The following is an 18524-nucleotide window of genomic DNA, read 5'->3' as shown; positions in this document are numbered from 1 at the left end:
AGTTTACAGTACAACTGTGTTTTGTTCCATATTTATACTGCCAAATATGTATTTAATGCTGTTTTTTTCATGCAGTTAGATCTTGAATGGCAGTAATACTGTCATTTAAAGTGGGAGCCCATAAAGTACAAGACTACCTTTATAAAGGGTTTATAAATGGTTTACAATTAGTTTATTAATGATTACTAATTAGGTTGTATCATCATTAATTATCAGTTATAACACATACTTTTTTTTTCTTTTGAAAAAAAAAATATATATATATTAATGCAGAAGTATATATAAGTGTGTATTTTTATGGAACCAAACAGATTATTTATCTGATGTTTCTCATATTTTTTGAAGTTCACTTTAGATGACTTTTACTGTAATTTATCAACGTCCATCTTGATTTATTAGAATAGTAGAATTGCAGAAACTTTTATTTAAACTTTTATTGGTACCACTTTAAATAAGACTACCTTTATAAAGGGTTTATAAATGGTTTACAATAAGTTTATTAATGATTACTAATTAGGTTGTAAATGCCTTAAAAATCATTAATAATCAGTCATACAATAATACAATAGTCAATTGTTGCCCTTTCAACGCATGTGTTATAACTGATTCGAATCCTGTTTATGTAGCTTGCCATCAGCTGCCAGAGCGCTGAAAGAGCACAGTTGGCCTTGCGGTCTCTGGGTGGGTAGATGGTGCTCTATCCCCACATCTCTCCAAAGGGTGATGTCCACAGCATCTGTGAGCTGATGTATCAGAACCGAATCGCTGCGCTTTCCTCCGATTGTTAGCGCTCTGATGCTACTCGGTAATGCTGCATCAGCAGGAGTTCAAAACGAGGTGGAGTCTGACATCACATGAGTCGAAGGAGGCGTGTGCTCCTCCTCACCCTTCTGATGTTGGGGGGCATCACTAGTGATAGGGGGAGTCCTAATGAGCGGGTTGGGTAATTGACCCAAAAAAATAAATAAAATAAAAAAATGAATGGGACAGAAAAAGACAGGTAGGATAAGACAGGTGCAGAGTAACAAAAATATATGGTTAATAAATAAAACAAACAAAGGAGCAATCCAAAAACGTTGCCAAAATCAGGCAGGGTCAAAACACACCAAGGAACATGGCAAAAATGAGATTTAAAAAAATGAATAAAGGTCATACACAGAATAAACAATACAAATGGATTAGAAAACACTTTTAATAGGCAAACAGAACCAATCTCGTCTAATACTCGGCTGTATGAATGAATTTCAGGGGTATATTCATGTATATATAACTAGAAACAGGTGAAATCAATAATCAGGTGATTGTGGTCTGGAAACTGGAGTTACTGCAGATTAGCAAATAAGACGTCCCCTTTGTTATCAGATTTCTCAATATATGATTATATGAGTGGTGATTGTGGTGAGAACCTCTGCCGCAACCTTTTGGCTAGTATAGGAAGCCAAAGCGTAATTGAGCTTAATTAAATGTTAAATTGATAAGTGTGAATTGTCATTGATTACCTGCACTGTAGACCCTTATCAGCTGCTATGGCACTTCAAACGAGCTAATTAAGAAGGCTAATTAAGACCTCGGTGTGAGAAGGTCGGCCTTTTGACAGGATCCAGAGTCCAGAGTGGTCCTCTAGACTGTAGAGGGACGCACTCCTATAATGCTAATAGTCTGTGTGCTATCCTCTCTCAGGTCTTTTAACCATTTTAACTCTATGCTGTTTTGGTGTGTTTTTTTTTTTCTCCATTTTTGTTTTCAGTTCCTCTTTCAGGTCTTATAACAGTCTTATAACACAGTAATTATATCAGACAGACACATGCCCTGATCTCTTTTACTCCAGAAGACATACGGCTGCTCAAAAATATAATCATTTAAAATGTAAAAGGAAGCAGAATTGTTATAGTTTCCTGGAACTAATCATGTTTTGGTCAAAATTTTACCAAGCGCCTGTTTTATTTATTATTTTTTTACTTATTTTTGAATGTTTAGACTTAAAATATATTCACACCTAAGATATATATATACTTTTAAATGGTTAGACTGTTAGAGTGTTTATGAGTTATAAGAAAGCATAATAATATTGATGATTTGAGTTCATTACATGACTTATTAATTATTACTTTGACAAATACATGGAGAAACAGCATCAGGCGGATTTATTTATCTTGATAATCAATAATCACACCTCTAGGATACATACACAGTTTAACACTTTCACACATTTTTGTTTAACTCCAGATGTTTGAACTCCAGAAATTTGCTGTGTAAATCTCCAACAGTCTTACACACTGCTTTTGGATAACTTTATGCTGCTTTACTCCTGGTGCAAAAAATCAAGCAGTTCAGCTTTAATGGGTTTGATGGCTTGTGATCATTTATCTTCCTCTTGATTATATTCCAGAGGTTTTCAATTTTCTTAAATAAAAAAAAAAACTCATTTTTTTTAAGTGGTCTCAAAATTTTTTGTCGCTTCTCACCACCTTGGAATAAACTCTGAAATAAACTCTACACCACTCTACGCTCAACTTAACTCAACTTGTAGTCTAAATTGGAGAATAAACTCACACATTTTTGTTTAACTCTAGATTTTTGAACTCCAGATATTTGTGTAGAGGGAGAAAAACTTCCTCCAGCAGCTTATTTGTTTAATTTTTATGCATAGAGCCATTAATGCCTTGGACTTGGTCCAGATAAGACCAATTTAAAACCCCTTAGCTATGGTTTCATGGAGAGCGAATAAGCCTAGTACTAAACTAAAAGGAGTTTCCATGGAGAGTTCTCATTGGCAGAGATATTTAGTCCCATAGTGCCGTGTGAGTAATACTGTAATGCTGTAATGCTGTAATGGTTAGTGAGCACAGCTCTACATATGTACAGGGACTTCTATACACTCTGCTTTCTCGCTTTCTCTTCTCTTTCGCTTTTTTCTCTTTCTTTTCTTTTTTTTGAGAAATGTTGCATCTGTGTTGACCAGCGCAGCGGGACTCTAGCCTCACATCTTCCCACATCTTCTCTCTCTCTTTTGAATTTCGCCCCTCTGATACTTCACGGGAATCTTCTTTATTGTACAACAAGAAAAACACTCACGCATACTTCAGTCTTTCCAGCAGGGAGGGAAAGACTACACACTAAAGGGGGCGTTGGGATTGTTAACTTGTTAAGAGATATGTCAGTGGTATCAGCACACAGAGGTTCATAAATTGTCATAACAAGTCGTAACAAAACCCCAAATCCCCAAGCAAAATTGTCCTATTTTTGTATTTGTACAATCAAATAGACATAAAATAGCGCAGCTGTTTTTTTTTTAAAGTAGTGAATAATAGATCATTTCAGAACAATTAAATCTTCAATCTACAAAATCAGGCTCTGATCCAGTTAAATACAGTCAATCATGCATGACAACTATCAAGCATACAGTATAACAGAGTTCAGAAATCCATATTTGGTGGAATAACCCTGTTGTTTTTAATCACAGTTTCTATTATGCATCTCGGCATCATGTTTTCTCCTCCACCAGTCTTACACACTGCTTTTGGATAACTTTAAGCTGCTTTACTCCTGGTGCAAAAATGTAAGCAGTTCAGTTTGGTGGTTTGATGGCTTGTGATCATCCATCTTCCTCTTGATTATATTCCAGAGGTTTTCAATTTGTTTCTAGAGCTGTATTTATTAGTAAAAATAAATACTAGTTGAAAAATAGAATGTGATTGATGACTCAATGGCTCTCCAAATCATCACTGATCATCAGTAAATTTTGCATTTAATTTGTTTCATTTGTAAATCAAGGGAGCAGAGTCTGGAGGAAGAGTGGAGAGACACACAGTCCAAACTGCTCGAGGTCTAGTGTGAAGTTTCCACCAATCAGTGATGGTTTTGGAGAGACATGTCTGTCATCTGCTGGTGTTGATCCACTTATACTTATACTTGATACTTATCAAGTCAGTATCAAAAAACAGTGCAGTTTTGTTTTCCCTCAAAATCTTACAGCACTTCATGCTTCCCTCTGCTACTGACAACTACCAATTGGTCTTATATAATATTCTAATTTTCTGAGACACTGATTTTTGGGTTTTCACTGGCTGTAAGCCATAATCATTAACAATAAAATAAAAAAACGCAAAATTGGTATTTTTGGCAGTGTGGGCAGTGTGCCAAGTCCTGCTGGAAAATGAAATCTGCGTCTCCATAAAAGTTGTCAGTAGCACAGTGAAGCTGTAAGATATGAAGTGCTGTAAGATTTTGCGGGAAAACAAAACTGCACTGACTTTAGACTTGATAATAAAACACAGTGGATCAACACCAGCAGATGACAGACATGACTCTCCAAACCATCACTGATTGGTGGAAACTTCAAACCATACCTCAAGCAGCTTGGACTGTGTGTGTCTCCAATCTTTTTTGGAGATTTCATTTTCCAGCAGGACTTCGCACACTGCCAAAAGTACTAATTTTGGTCTTATGTAATAAAAAAAAAAAAAATTGAGACACATTTTTGGGGTTTTCATAAATAAATTAACTACATGAGTTTCATATTTTGAACTGAATTACTGAAATAAAAAAAACTTTTGATTGGTACTGTATATTATATCCAACCAAAGCAGCTAAATACAAAGCAGATGCAGGTTCAGTGTGGGAGGGATATTTGTATGTGGAGTTTAAACTTTAATAAGAGGAGATATGCATTTTATCACAAGGCAAACCTGAACGAATGGCTTCGGCCCGCTTTTAACCAGCGGCGGGTCCCTAGCGGCTCCACGTCGTGTCATTTTCATTTCAGAGGGTCTGCTCCTACCGTCATAAAGTTAATTTGATGGTCTCCTGGACACTCCCTGTGTGGTTTGGTCGGGGGCTGAAATAGTTTCCTCCCTCTGCAGCCCTGACCTGTGTGTGTCTGAAGATTCCTCCACCACACCTGACCTTCCGAAGCTCACGGCTCGCTGATGGATGATGCTCCTTAGGCACGAGTCCCTCGGTTGCAGACCTAGATTAGTGGCCCAAGGTAGAACTTTTAGCACATCTCCTTTTTTTATTTTTTTTCTTGTGCGTCCGTTCATTACTTCCATCCAGCAAAGCAGCGCAAAAGTAATCAATCTTTAGGAGCAAGTGAAAAGGCCATGTTGCTCTCATATCATTCGATTTTTTATTTATACTAACTGAAACACCTGTCATTTTAGTGTGGGAGGTTTCATGGCTAAATTGGAGCAGCCTGGTGGCCAATCTTTAATCATTAATTGCACATTATTGGACCAGTAAGAGCAGCAAGAGTGTGAAGGTTCAATTAGCAGAGTAAGAGCACAGTTTTACTCAAAATATTGCAATGCACACAACATTATGTTATGGTGACATACCAGAGTTCAAAAGAGGACAAATTGTTGGTGCACGTCTTGCTGGAGCAGCTGTGACCAAGACAGCAAGTCTTTGTGATGTATCAAGAGCCACGGTATCCAGGGTAATGTCAGCATACCACCAAGAAGGACTAACCACATCCAACAGGATTAACTGTGGACGCTGTAAGAGGAAGCTGTCTGAAAGGGATGTTCGGGTGCTAACCCGGATTGTATCCAAAAAACATAAAACCACGGCTGATCAAATCACGGCAGAATTCAATGTGCACCTCAACTCTGCTGTTACATCGTCCAACCCCTGTATATGTATATATATATATATATATATATATATATATATATATATATATATATATATATATATATATGTCCTTCAGCACAAGGAGTGTTTGATTTGAGATTGATTTAGGCTGAAAGCTTATCTTTTAGTCACCAACTGTCCTTTTTTTTTTTACATTTTTTTTTCAAGATTTGTTCAAGTCACAGGCATTGATCCTCTTGCTGAATCAGCCGGCCCCCGCTCTCCCCACGCCTCCTATCGTCAGCTGATGCGCTGCCCAGATAGTTCGGGACATTGCGTTTATCTGCTACAAATGAAGCCGCCGCTGCATGTGCCGCCTCTCTGCATCTCAATGTTTTTGCGCGACTGTGTTCACTGAGCTGTGCTGCAATTTCTCATCACATTCCCGCTCGAGAAAGCCTCGGAGGGCCCCGCTTCGCTCTCGCCGAGCTCGCATTGCGTTCGTTTTGGGGTTACAATTTGCCCTTGAAAGCTTTTGCATCTTAATGAAATACACTGGTGTTTTTCTGTACTCTTTTTTTAGTATTATATTCTGAAGTAAATCTAATGCATTGCTTTCCCTAGAGCTAATTAGCACTGAAACACAGCAACAGATAAGAGGTACAGAATAGCTTCTTTTTTCCTTTTTTTTTTTGATTGAGTCTCACGTCTTTTTGTGTTTAAAAGGGCCATTTGGGTACTGGATAAGGGTGTAAAGGTACGTGTATAAACTGTCAGGGTTCGGTGGTCATGGTTCGGTTCACGCAAACGCATGCAGAATACACGGTACGAGACTTATGGAACTAAAGAACATAATGTGTAACTAGAGTGCAGAGAGTGTGCGCAGAAATGCAGATAATTCAAATTGTCCACAACCGGTGCTGTGCTGAATGTGAATGTTCACCAGTGTGAATGGTTTCCAGGGTAAACGCAGGGTTAGGCGCTTGTACTGTCTCTCTCTCTCTATCAGAAATTATGATAAAGTAAAAAATTATCTAGTCTGCCAGACCTAAACTTCACTACACTATCATTAATGTCCTTTTAATAATACACAATAATACTGGGAAATTCCAGCAATAAAAAAAAAGCGTGATTTGAACTTATTTTTTTACTGATATTTCTTAAAAAGAACTCAGAAGACACTGAAATATTATTAGGATTTTTTTTTTGTAGTTTAAGCTGTTAAACTACAAATGCTGCTGGTTTTGTTTCTTAGTAAAGAGCCATAACAATCAGGCTCATTGTTTTTGTTTGTCCGTTTCAATAAGATCTAAATAGATAGATCCTTTCGTGATGACAGTAGGAGAGAAACCTGTTTGCAAGCATTGAATAAAAGTTATTAAGTTCCATCGAAAAAAAACAAAACATGATCATAATGAAGATTCATTATAAAGTTGTTATAAAGTTAATAAAGAGAATATAGAGATATATATAGAGAATACACAGCCTTTTTATTGTTTCCACCAATTGAATCGTTGGGTTTATATCGAGGTGTGAACCAAAATGTGGATTTTCTGTATCGTTACACCCCTAGTAGTGGAAGCATGACATTTTTATTTGGTCTTGATTGTTGATTCTCCGCTACAACTGGGCTTTTTTTTTTTGTTTTATTGATTTATTTGTCGTTTTAAGCTCAAGATCAAACAGCTAAACAAACAAAAGCTAAATCTTTCTAAAGCAACCAGTTTCAACGAGTTCCAGAACAACGGAGCCTAAGAACAATAGCTGTAGCCGGACCTTGTTTTCTCCAGCGTTGGGTTCTCGATGAGGACGTGGTCTCTCTTATCGGCGCCGGTCTGGTCTGGTGTGGTGCGGGATCGGCTTAGCGAGCGGCACCAGGCAGAAAGGTCCCCCAGATCCGCCTTTGCCCGCGCTGCCAGCCTCCCTCGGCCCCAGAGGTGGCAGACTAATGCCTTTATCTGGTGCTAACACACAGTCGTCACGTCTCTCCTTTCACCAGGGCTCCCTTTTTCTTCTTCCCCTCCCTCCCTCTCTCTCTCTCTTCCCGCTCCTATCTATCTCTGACTCAACGCCATTACTGCGCTCCGGCAGCAGATGGGAGGGAGGTGAGGTTTTTAAAGGCGCGTTTCTGATGCAGGGTGGGGTTGGGGGGGGTGGCGGGTAGCGAGGAAAGCACTTGGAGCTTGGGCTTGGAGCTCCTGGAGGCACGGGCCAAAACGCGCCCCAAAAATACTCTAGGCTGAAGCGCTGTCGGAGTCGCGGCCGCCAAGTCCTGAATGAATATGACAGGTCGCATCAGGATGATACGGCGGAGGGAAGGAGCGAAACTAAAGTCATTTATAGCCGAGCCGATGACGGGCAGGTGAATGGAAGCTGAGAGAGAGAGAAAAAGAGAGAGAGAGAGAGAGAGAGAGAGAGAGAGAGAGAGAGAGAGATAGTGGATTAGCTCTTGAGGCGTGCATGAGATGAATCACAAGGCAGAAATGACTTTTTTCCACCCAAATCAAGTAGTTTAAAAAAAAGAAAAAGTCAAGCATATATCTGCACGGAACAACCTCCTACACTCACTCAGCGCTCCCTGGGCTATTTTTGTCACACCGGACGGACCACATTAACCTAAATGCTGCTTCCACTTCCCTGCTCATTTTCCCACGCCGGTGTGGTTTCCTCACCATACTGCTGTAAAACAGCTCAGCGAGGCTCGACCACACCACCACAGTACAGCAGTTTGGTCACCTTCTCTAGAGAGAGGATGAGCTATTATTAGTTTTTTTTTTGTTTAATCTCAAGTGGTTTTTGTGGCTTTAATTATAATATTTGTATTATTATTTCCACTGTTACCAAACAGACAGTAATAATAAGCATATTGATGCTTAAATTTTTCCCCCAGTCAAAAAAAAAGTTTGGACCCACCTTTTAATTCCATGTTGTTGTTTTTTTTAAATTTTCTACACTGTAGATTAATATTAAAGACATGAAAACAGATAGGGGACACATATGGAATTGCGTAGGAAACAGTAAAATAAAATAAAAGTGTTAGTCCTCCACATTAATCCCCTGATCTAAACCTAAACATTAACTGAGATGGTGATTTAAGGTGATTTAGTTGGGATAAGCTGGATGTCCTTCTTCTGTGGCCAAGATAGCGATGAACGTCTGACGATGGACTGTTGTCAGGGTTCGATTCAGTCAGTGGTGCACCTGTGTCTTCCACCACCAAGATAGCAACATGCCTTTAATTTGCCACATATGTTCCAGTACAGCTTTAGTATGTATTTAGTATAAAATAGAAAATCAAGAGGAAGATGGATGATCACGAGCCATCAAACCAAGCTGACCTGCTTGAATTTTTGCACCAGGAGTAAAGCAGCATAAAGTTATCCAAAAGCAGTGTGTAAGACTGGTGGAGGAGAACATGATGCCAAGATGCATGAAAACTGTGATTAAAAAACAGGGTTATTGCACCAAATATTGATTTCTAAACTCCTCCCTCCTCCTCTGCATCTTTTCTTTTTTTTTTTTATTTCAGCCATTTCTCTGCATTTATTTTCTGCAAATAAATGCTGTAAATGAGTATTTTGTTATGCAAAATTTGGGAGAAATGTTGTCTGTAGTTTATAAAATAAAAGTACAATGTTCATTTTACTCCCAAAATCTAAAATTTAAATAAAATCAGAAACTGAAGGGATCGCTTCTTTTTTTTCCAGAGCTGTAATATATATATATATATATACTGTAAATATAAACATCCCGGTTCCACTGGGTGAAACATGTCCTCTTTGGTAGTGGATTATAAGTAATTATTTGGTATCTGGCTGCTCGGAGCTACAGAAATGTGTTTGGTCTATCAGCAGAAACGCGGAACGCCAGCAGATCTGACATCGCCAAGTGACACTTTACACATAAATAATGAATTACAAGTCGAGCTCACATTTTAGTTGGTTTAACACACTCGGGCCCGGTGATGTATTGCGTCTGTCATGTTATCTATGATTTGCCACTTGCTCCACGCCAGAGGAAGAAGGAGAAAAAATAAAATAAAAAAAGAAGCATGCAGTGAGAAGGAGCTTGCCCAGGAGGGACGTTTAAGATGTCTGAATGAGAATGCACGGGCCGTCTTATGAGGGATTACTTAAGCTCACTGTTTGCTAAATCAAGGAGTGAATCAATAAAAGGTGCCGAGAGGCTCTGAGACAGCGCTCCGTCACTGTCGCTCGCCGGCTGCCGCTCGTCCTCCTCCGGTGTGACCGCCAAGTTGATTGACAGAAGTATGGCTCAAATAAGACAAGAAAATGGGGCATGGCAGCGCAGTTACACACGGTTAGTTCACCACAGCCTGATGCTGTCAGACGCCTCCTCTGGCCACTACAAACCACCAGCATGACCACAGCCAGTGGCTACTGGTGACTGGTGGTTGTGGCGTATTGGTTTGTGGTACTTTATGGATAAGTGCTTAATGTCTATGGAGTATTCTCTAGCTACGTATACTGATCTTATATACATATCTACAAGTTTGCACTGCTACATTTAAATAATTATATAACTATATAATTATTATGTATTTGCACTGACATCAGATATCCTTAAGTGCACTTTATGCACATCAACCTATGTTCATTGTCTACTATGTTACACTGCACTACCTCCATTCTGCATTACACACACACACACACACACACACACTAAATACTTTACTTTTATATTTTTAAACTGTATACTTTATTTTATTGTTTATTTTATATCAATTCAATTCAATTCAAGGAGTTTATTGTCATGTGCACAGTAAGAAACAAGTTTCCTCCTACAATAAAATTCTTTCTTTGCTCCTCGCCAAGTATTCCGGATAAAAATAAAAGTAGAAAATATATAATAAAGAAAGAAACAAACTAACTAAATATAAATATTAAATTTATTATTATTGCTTATGGCTTACAGATAATAAAAACCCAAAAGAATGATGATGATTATAACTCATAGAAGTTTTTTTTTTGTTTTTTGTTTTTTTTTTTGGTTCTACCTCCAAACTGATTCCCAATCACTGGAAATTGCCTCCATACTTAAAAATCTTAGAAAAAAAATACACCTTTAGTCAATAAATAATTCTGATTATTCTAAACAATAAGCAACAGAAATAATCAACCTTCCACCAATCAAATCAGTATTTTGTTTACATTAGATTATAGATGTAGAGCCAACAAAACCGCAGCAGCTTGTTCTATGTGCACATGACACAGGAGTTTGTAATGGCATGGCTCATTAATTCTGAATTCAGTTAATGAGCTTGGTCACCCATTTATGTTGCTTAATTTATAACTGAAGGTGTAAGAAAGGTGCAATACCTCTGTACGTGCCATCTGCTTCACCACAGAATTCACACCTCTTGTGTTTTTCTGTTTTTTTTTTATTTTTATTTTTTTATAATAAGCAGGAAGGTCTACCTAAGAACTTCTAGAAAATGTGGCTAAATCTATATTTGCTGAATTTGTAATTGCCAAAAGTTTTAATTTAAGATTTAAAAGGCTTTTTGTTGGTCTTTATATATAAATGTGCAGTACTTGGACAAGAGCTGGCAAGTATGACCAAAATTTCACAGTATTTTTAGTATTTTATTTTATTTTACATGAAACTTTTTGCATGACTGGGCTTTTATATAGGTTTGTGACTTGCAGTATTGTTAGTAGCATTTTTGCACATTTTAACTTTACTGTCTCCTATACTGTATCAACATTTCTTGATGAATGGTTCAATAGAATTTTTTCTAAATTACCTAAAATTAAGTATTTTTTACATTGACAGTGATAAAGGTTTTATCTAAATCCTGTAAAGTTGTTCTTTTGGAGATACATGTTTTTCAGTGGACAGTGAAAATATGGAGCCTACTCCTTTGAATGTGAGTGTAATCAATGTTCACCCTCACTCACATGATAGGACCTCACAACTTATACAGGTGTGGGTGTTCCCAAGCCCTCCCATTAATTAATGTTTTTTATAATCAATTTACTGACGTTTTGCATGTCGGTATAATTATGTACAAAAGTGACCAAAAATAAATAAATATCCAATTAAATAATAAACTATAATTTTCATTTACAATACAGTTCATAGGAAAAGGGCAAATATAGCTATGTTAATGATCACATGATCACAAGCCACCAAACCAAACTAAACTGCTTGATTTTTTGCACCAGGAGTAAAGCAGCATAAAGTTATCCAAAAGCAGTGTGTAAGACTGGTGGAGGAGAACATGATGCCAAGATGCATGAAATTATAATTGTGATTAAAAACCAGGGTTATTCCACCAAATATTAATTTCTGAACTCTTAAATTACTCTTAATTAAAGAACTTGTTTTCTCTGCATTATTTGAGGTCTGAAAGCTCTCTTTTTTTGTTATTTCAGACAATATTTCTTTTTTATTTGGAATTCGGGAGAAATATTGTTTGTAGTTTATAGAATAAAACAACAATGTTCATTTTACTAAAATAAAACCTATAAATTGTAAAATCAGAGAAACTAATACAGAAACTGAAGTGATCTCTTGTTTGTTTTTTTTTGTTTTTTTTTTTTTTCCAGAGCTGTATATGAATGCAAACATAATGAATAAGGGGAATTACAGGGAATTAAACACATCACAGGGAATTAAAGTTCTTTTTATCTCACAATAATACAGTAGCCGTGACTTTGAAAAATTAACCTCTGCCTTTTTTATTTTTTTGTCATGTTCTATTTGTATCCATATCTCTCGTGGAGAAAATCCAGGTCCTCCATGGTGCTCCATCAGTTTACGTTGTGCCAAATCTAATTGTTAACATTCTTCAACTAATGTGGCCATGGAGACACTTGCTGTGTCATTTTGAATGAGGACTCCTCTCATTCACGGCTGAAGTCCTAGTGTCCCTGAACGCCAGGAGGCTGTTAGAGTGGTAGCTCTTTTTATTTGTGCCACGTTACAGAGGAGAATGGGTTTGATGGCGCACGGGGGAGGTGACACAATCCTTCTTCTGAGTGTCCTGAGATTGTCAGTGATAGTGGTTGTATCACCAGACGTTAGGAACTGCTGTCACTTTGATTTGTGCGTGTTCCACCCTTCTGATGTATTGTTTTATAGCAGAGTTAGCCATGTTGGAACGGTTATACAAAACATGAAAAATCTGTGAAAACCGTACACCCTGTGCAAGGTGCGTCACAATGTTCATTGCTATCTTACATCCTGTTAATGGTCTATTTTCGCTTTTTTTTTTCGAATAAATCTGGAGGTGAGGAGTGTTCAAGGTCAATTTCTGGCGTGTTGCTGACCGATTTAAACCCTGACAACAGCCAGTCATCAGAGTCCACTACTATAGGTGCTCCCGGCGCTCGTACACCTCAGCTTATTAACTCAACAATAAACAGAATAAAGAATAAAATAACTTTGCTGTTCTCTTAAATGAGCTGCTGCTGTATCTTCACAGCATGACATCCATGATTAATTAAGATAATAAGTACATGCCTTTTGCGCATTTAAAGCTGTGCAAGGCATATTTTTGCGCCCACACAACACCAAAATATAGCTACGTGATTCGCCATTGACTTTTTTATTCAGCATCAGTGTTGAGAAAATGTCATCAAACCTCTAAAATAATTTCTAAGCCATTCAACAGTAGCTAATGGTGTGTACGATAATGTTGCTAACTTGATAAAAAACATAAAATACTCAAGCTTATAAAGTTTCTACGTAGCTGATCAAATTTATCCTAAAGAAAATAGGAAAAAAATATGGTTGTTTTACCATTACTTTCAATGAACTGTTAAAAAAAATCAGACCACTTTAAAAAATAAGACTACCCTTATAAAGGGTTTATAAATTAGATTATTAAGTATTATTGATTGGATTGTAAATGCCTTAAAACCATTGATAAGCAGTTACAACACATCAATTAAAAAGGCAAGAGTGATCCGTTGTTTGCTTAGTCATTTAATTTATAGTAATTTATAGTAAATATTTTAATGACGGGTTTAATGCTGATTGATGAAAACACAAAGTAAGATCAGTATCTAGAAAGATCTGAGGTTTGACAGTAGGAATGAGTGTGGAATCACTACTTTGCCAATTGTTTAACTCACTGTTGCCATTTCTATCCATGTTGTTATTTATTTATTATTATTTAACTGATTATTAATGGATTTTATTGTATTTGCAGCCTGTTGCTGCTCAATCAGTTGGTTATTTTAGCTCTTCTCACTCAAAATGATTGAATTAGTACAATAATATTGTATTATTTAAGTATAGTTTTGTTTTTGTTTTAATAGATTAACACAGAATGAGATCCAGATCCATCCCTGCCTGAATTTCTTGATATAAATGGATGCTCTTTTCCAATATATGTAATAAAAACAGAGACGCTTGACATCTACATAAATCATCCAAACATCCAAAGCAATAAATAAATGAACCTCATTTGATCTTTGCTTCATTATGCTTGAATGGTTTGTCAGTTTTAATGGAAGCAATATGCTCACTGACGCTCAGCCAAAAATGCATTGAATGGTTCATGTGTTAAAATCAATTGAGTATCTTCTCTATTATCTTACGTCTCTTCTGTCTTTATTAGCAGCAGTATGTGCTGTAGAAATGAGTAGACGCATATTGATGCTGTATCAGAACAAACACTGTTAAAAAAAACAGTGTAAAAAATGAATATCACATCACAGACATCTCAGGTTTAAGTCAGTTATGTCAGATATGGAACCTGAATTAAGACTTAACACTTTGATTAAACCATACCGTACATGGTGGATATCAAATCACCCCAAAGTCTTTTTTGTACTCCACCACACCTGAATCTTAAAGATTTTTATTCAAGCACTGCATTTTTTTTTTCATGTTTGATAATAAATGTTACAAAAAATTTTAATTGCAATTGTAATATAATTTATTTTAAAAAATGTAAGTAAATCTGCAACTTTAAAAATATAATGAATAACAGTCATAAAATTGGCACTTTCCTAAACATTCCTAAACATTTAAAAATCAGTATTTTTCTGAAAACAAATTAAACATTTTATGTTTGTTTTGTCAGTTTTTATGTCTATTTTCAAACATGCAGAATTTTGGATTTGATTCCTGTTACTGAAATATTAAGTGTAGTACAGAGAAAACATGCGGCTTCTCCAAATAACCAAAGTTCCCAGAATGTAAATAACCTTTTTTTACCGCAGAAAAAAAAGAGTTTTGTATCATCGAGACTTGTAGCCTTCATAAAGGACAAAGCATGTAAAAGGGTTAAACGATCATTTAGGATTATATTTGTAGTAGGAAATGATAAAATAATACAGTTCAAGCACTGTCATCTCTTGTCAGCAGAGCTTCAGCCAGTATTTTCTAACTAGAACTCTGCAGTACTGCAGTAGAGAGAAAAAGGCAGTTTCTCCAAGTGTCCTGTAGGAGATTTCAAAGCCCTCAAACTTTTTTTAGAATGTGAATAATAATAATTTTACTGCAGAAAAATTTTGTATCATCTAGACCTGTAGCCTGTATACGAGACAAGGCATGTAAAAGGGTTAAAGGACCGTTCAGGATCATTTTTTTTGTAGGAAAGTTCATGCACTGTCATCTCTTGTCAGCAGAGCTTCAGCCAGTATTTTCTAACTAGAACTCTGCAGTACTGACAGTTCGACTTTTTGTCCATATCCTATAAAGCTATAAACCAGCAAAGGTTTTCAAAAAAGATCAGTTGTCAACAGTGAGGAAAATGTACACTTTACTACTACCTCTACTGCTCCCTTCAGCAGTCAGCCATAACATTAAAACCACTGACAGGTGGAGTGAATAACACTGATTGTCTCGTTACAGTGTCACCTGTCAACAGGCTGGAATGTATGTATTAGGCTTTAAGTGAACAGCCAGATCTTGAAGTTGATATGCTGTAGGCAGGGACAATGGCCAAGTGTAGGAATCTGAGCCACTTTTACAAGGGATGGATGTAATGGCTTGTCAGCTGAGTCAGAACATCTCAGAAACATCAGGCAGGTCTTGTGGGGTCTTGTGTTCACGGTATGCAGTGGCCAGAACCTACCAAAAGAGCTTCAAATATCCTGTAGTGTGGGCCAGGCATACCGTATTTTCTGCGCGCTTAAGGCGCACTTAAAATCCTTTAATTTTCATAAAAATCGACTTATACTGCGCTTTATAATCCGGTGCAACTTATGTATAAATTCTATCAGTCAAGTATTAAGGAGCAGTGAAGCCACTCCACTGAAGTACAGAGTTATACAGGAGTTTCAGTGAAGTTTCTCCAGCACAGAGCCTGGAGCAGTATTAGCATTATCCGCTAACCACGCTATGCGCTATCTCTTTTGCCATTCAGAGGTGAGTATTATCAGCCTATAGCCTGCTGCTAACCACGGCTAGCCCTGCTGGAGCAGCATTAGCATTAGCCTCAGGGTTCCTTAGTGTAGTGCTGTTGGCTGGCATTAATGCTAATGCTCCAGCCTTAGTGCTGGAGAACTTTACCAATCTAAGCTTGCTCTAAATATACAGAAGCACATTTTTCACCCAAATAAATAGGAGTTTTCAGGAGAGGGATCTGTGTAGATTAACATCCAGCGCTTGTTTCACTTTGAAAGAAAGTGTACCAAAGTGTATTGCAGTTTTGTTTACTTAGCTTAGCTTCAATTTAAATGTGAAAAGTTTCATTGTTTTTGAATTATGAGAGCTAGAATATCAGTACTTTTCCTTCTGGGCTACAGTTAAGCCATAAAATGTTGGACAATTTGGACAAATATGTGGTTTGTAATGAAACAAGTAATATGCAATTAATTTGAAGACTTCCTATAAAGCGTTTAAACGAATTTCAACCATTTTTTCTTAAAATCCTCTTCATTTCAGGGGCTCAAAAGTAATCAAACGAATGATCTCAAAAGCTATTTTATGGAATGCATGGACTATTCCCTAATTAATGTATTATCAGTTCAGCAGGTAAAAGGTCAGGAGCTGATTACAGGTGTGGAATTATTTGCATTATTTGCATATCAGTCAAAAAACAGACTTCTTTCAGGACATAATTACACTAATTTAAAAATAAAAAAAAAATACAAATACGATCATGTACAATATGGTATTTTGAACACCACTATTATAGCGTTTATGCCTCAACAGGTGCAACAGGTAGACCTAAACAATTTATAAATGTTAAGTAGGTGGTTTTAATGTTTTGGCTCATTGGTGTAATTCATGTCCCTGAAGTGAAACTCATAAAATAAACGAATCACCACCAGAAATATAGATTTCAGTTCCTTTCAAAGCTTTCATAAGCTTTACTAAACATTAGAAACACCAACTTTTCCAGCTCTTCTGGATCATCCCATTAAAACTGGCCACGTCCGTTTCGGAGCTGATGTTGTCTTTGAAGCGAGGCACAAAAAAAGTTGTTAGATCTCAGTCAGATCATCAGTCCGATCAGGAAAAGCCATGCTAATTTTCATCATTAAAGTTATGAACAGTCAAAGGGAGGGTGGATTTATTTTTTTTTTTTTTTTTTGCTTCAGTGCCTGCACAGATGCAGACCATAGTAACCTTGATAAAAGAAGTCTTTTTGTCAGATGGTGAATTCCTTTTTTTTTTTTTTTCCTCGCTTGGTGCGTCGTCTGGCGCTCGTTTGGTGTTCACTTTAAGCCATGTGTTTGAAGTGCGACTGCAATTTAGTTCTCATTAAATATTTCCTTTAGATATAAATAAGCCAAATGCACTTTTGGGCTACATCTGCAGGCTCGTCACGGAGCTTTTTGTGCGCTTTAACAGATGTTTCATGTATCTGAGTGTGTGTTAACTTGGATTTCAGCACCAGTTATCTGTTATAGTGTGCTCTTAGTGATGAGCTTAGATCGTCCTTGGTTTGCTCGGTTTGTGACTTTGTGTGGGGAGTTTATAGAAAAGATTTAAGTAATTAGAAATTAGAAATGAATTAGAAATGAATTAAGGACTTTTGCTTCAAAAAGGTGAGATTTTTTTCTGTATTTTCATCTGTATTCAGCTAAATTAAAAAAAGAAAAGAAGGAAGGAACCAATGGATTGAGAGTTAACCTTTTCAGACCCAGTATCCATTACAATAAACATCACGTATTTCCATGATGTTCATCATGAATGTTAATCAAAATAGACCAAAACGAGCCAATGAAACAATATCTTAGTGCTGCCCAATGCACTGGAAAAAAAAAAAACAGCACTAGAGGCAAAGAGCTTATTTGAATTAATTGTGTGCGATTTAGACCGATTTAGGCTTGTGAACAAAATAAAGGCCAATATGAAATATAAAATAAAAATTATTTATTTTAGTTTATTGCATTTAATATTAGAAATATCGCAGAATTTATATTAGAATAGAGTCTTAGAATCTTCCTTTGTGTGCATTACAGATTAAAAAAAACAGCATTGTGATCATTATTATTTATATTTTTCCATCTCTGGGCATATACATTAATTTAGGTCTTACATGGAAAGGATTAACATGATTAATAGCAGACTAATACTGAATGAGCTGAATTAATATGTGTGTGCAGAATTTTACCTAGACTTTAGGAAGTAGAGGATGTAGTTATAGCAGTTATAAGGGTTTAGGTGGAGTAAGCAAAACCTGGGGCCAGGTTTAAACAAAAGATTTGCAACTCAAATCTTTACAATTATTATTATTATTTTTTTTTTGTTAAAACTGTGGTTTTATTTCAGTTAACGCACCATAAAAGTTTTGTAAGTTTTGGTTGGTATAAAAGCTGTCATGTTCTGGTCCTGTACTGGGTCTTTTGTCTAGTCTTTCTCTGTCGTTTCGGCCCTCCTGTCTGTTAATTCCCCCACGTGACTGTAATCTGTAGCTCCGCCCCCTCGTTACCTGCTCCCTAGGTCTCCCGTTTCCCTTACAGTTTCCCTCCGTGTGTTTAACCCCCAGCATTTCCTGTTTCTTGTTTCCTGTGTCGGTT

General features: G+C 36.8%; 1 protein-coding gene across 1 annotated transcript in view; it reads left to right on the top strand.

Annotated features, from left to right (window-relative positions):
• Nucleotides 1-18524, top strand: part of LOC103038474 (teneurin-1) — a 382057-nt gene that overhangs the window by 311164 nt on the left and 52369 nt on the right. The gene's annotated exons all lie outside the window — the stretch shown is intronic.

Source organism: Astyanax mexicanus, chromosome 10, assembly GCF_023375975.1.
Source record: "Astyanax mexicanus isolate ESR-SI-001 chromosome 10, AstMex3_surface, whole genome shotgun sequence".
In the NCBI taxonomy this organism is placed as follows: Eukaryota; Metazoa; Chordata; class Actinopteri; order Characiformes; family Acestrorhamphidae; genus Astyanax; species Astyanax mexicanus.
The sequence above is the reverse complement of the archived record's forward strand: the minus strand, read 5'-3'. Positions and strand labels throughout refer to the sequence as shown.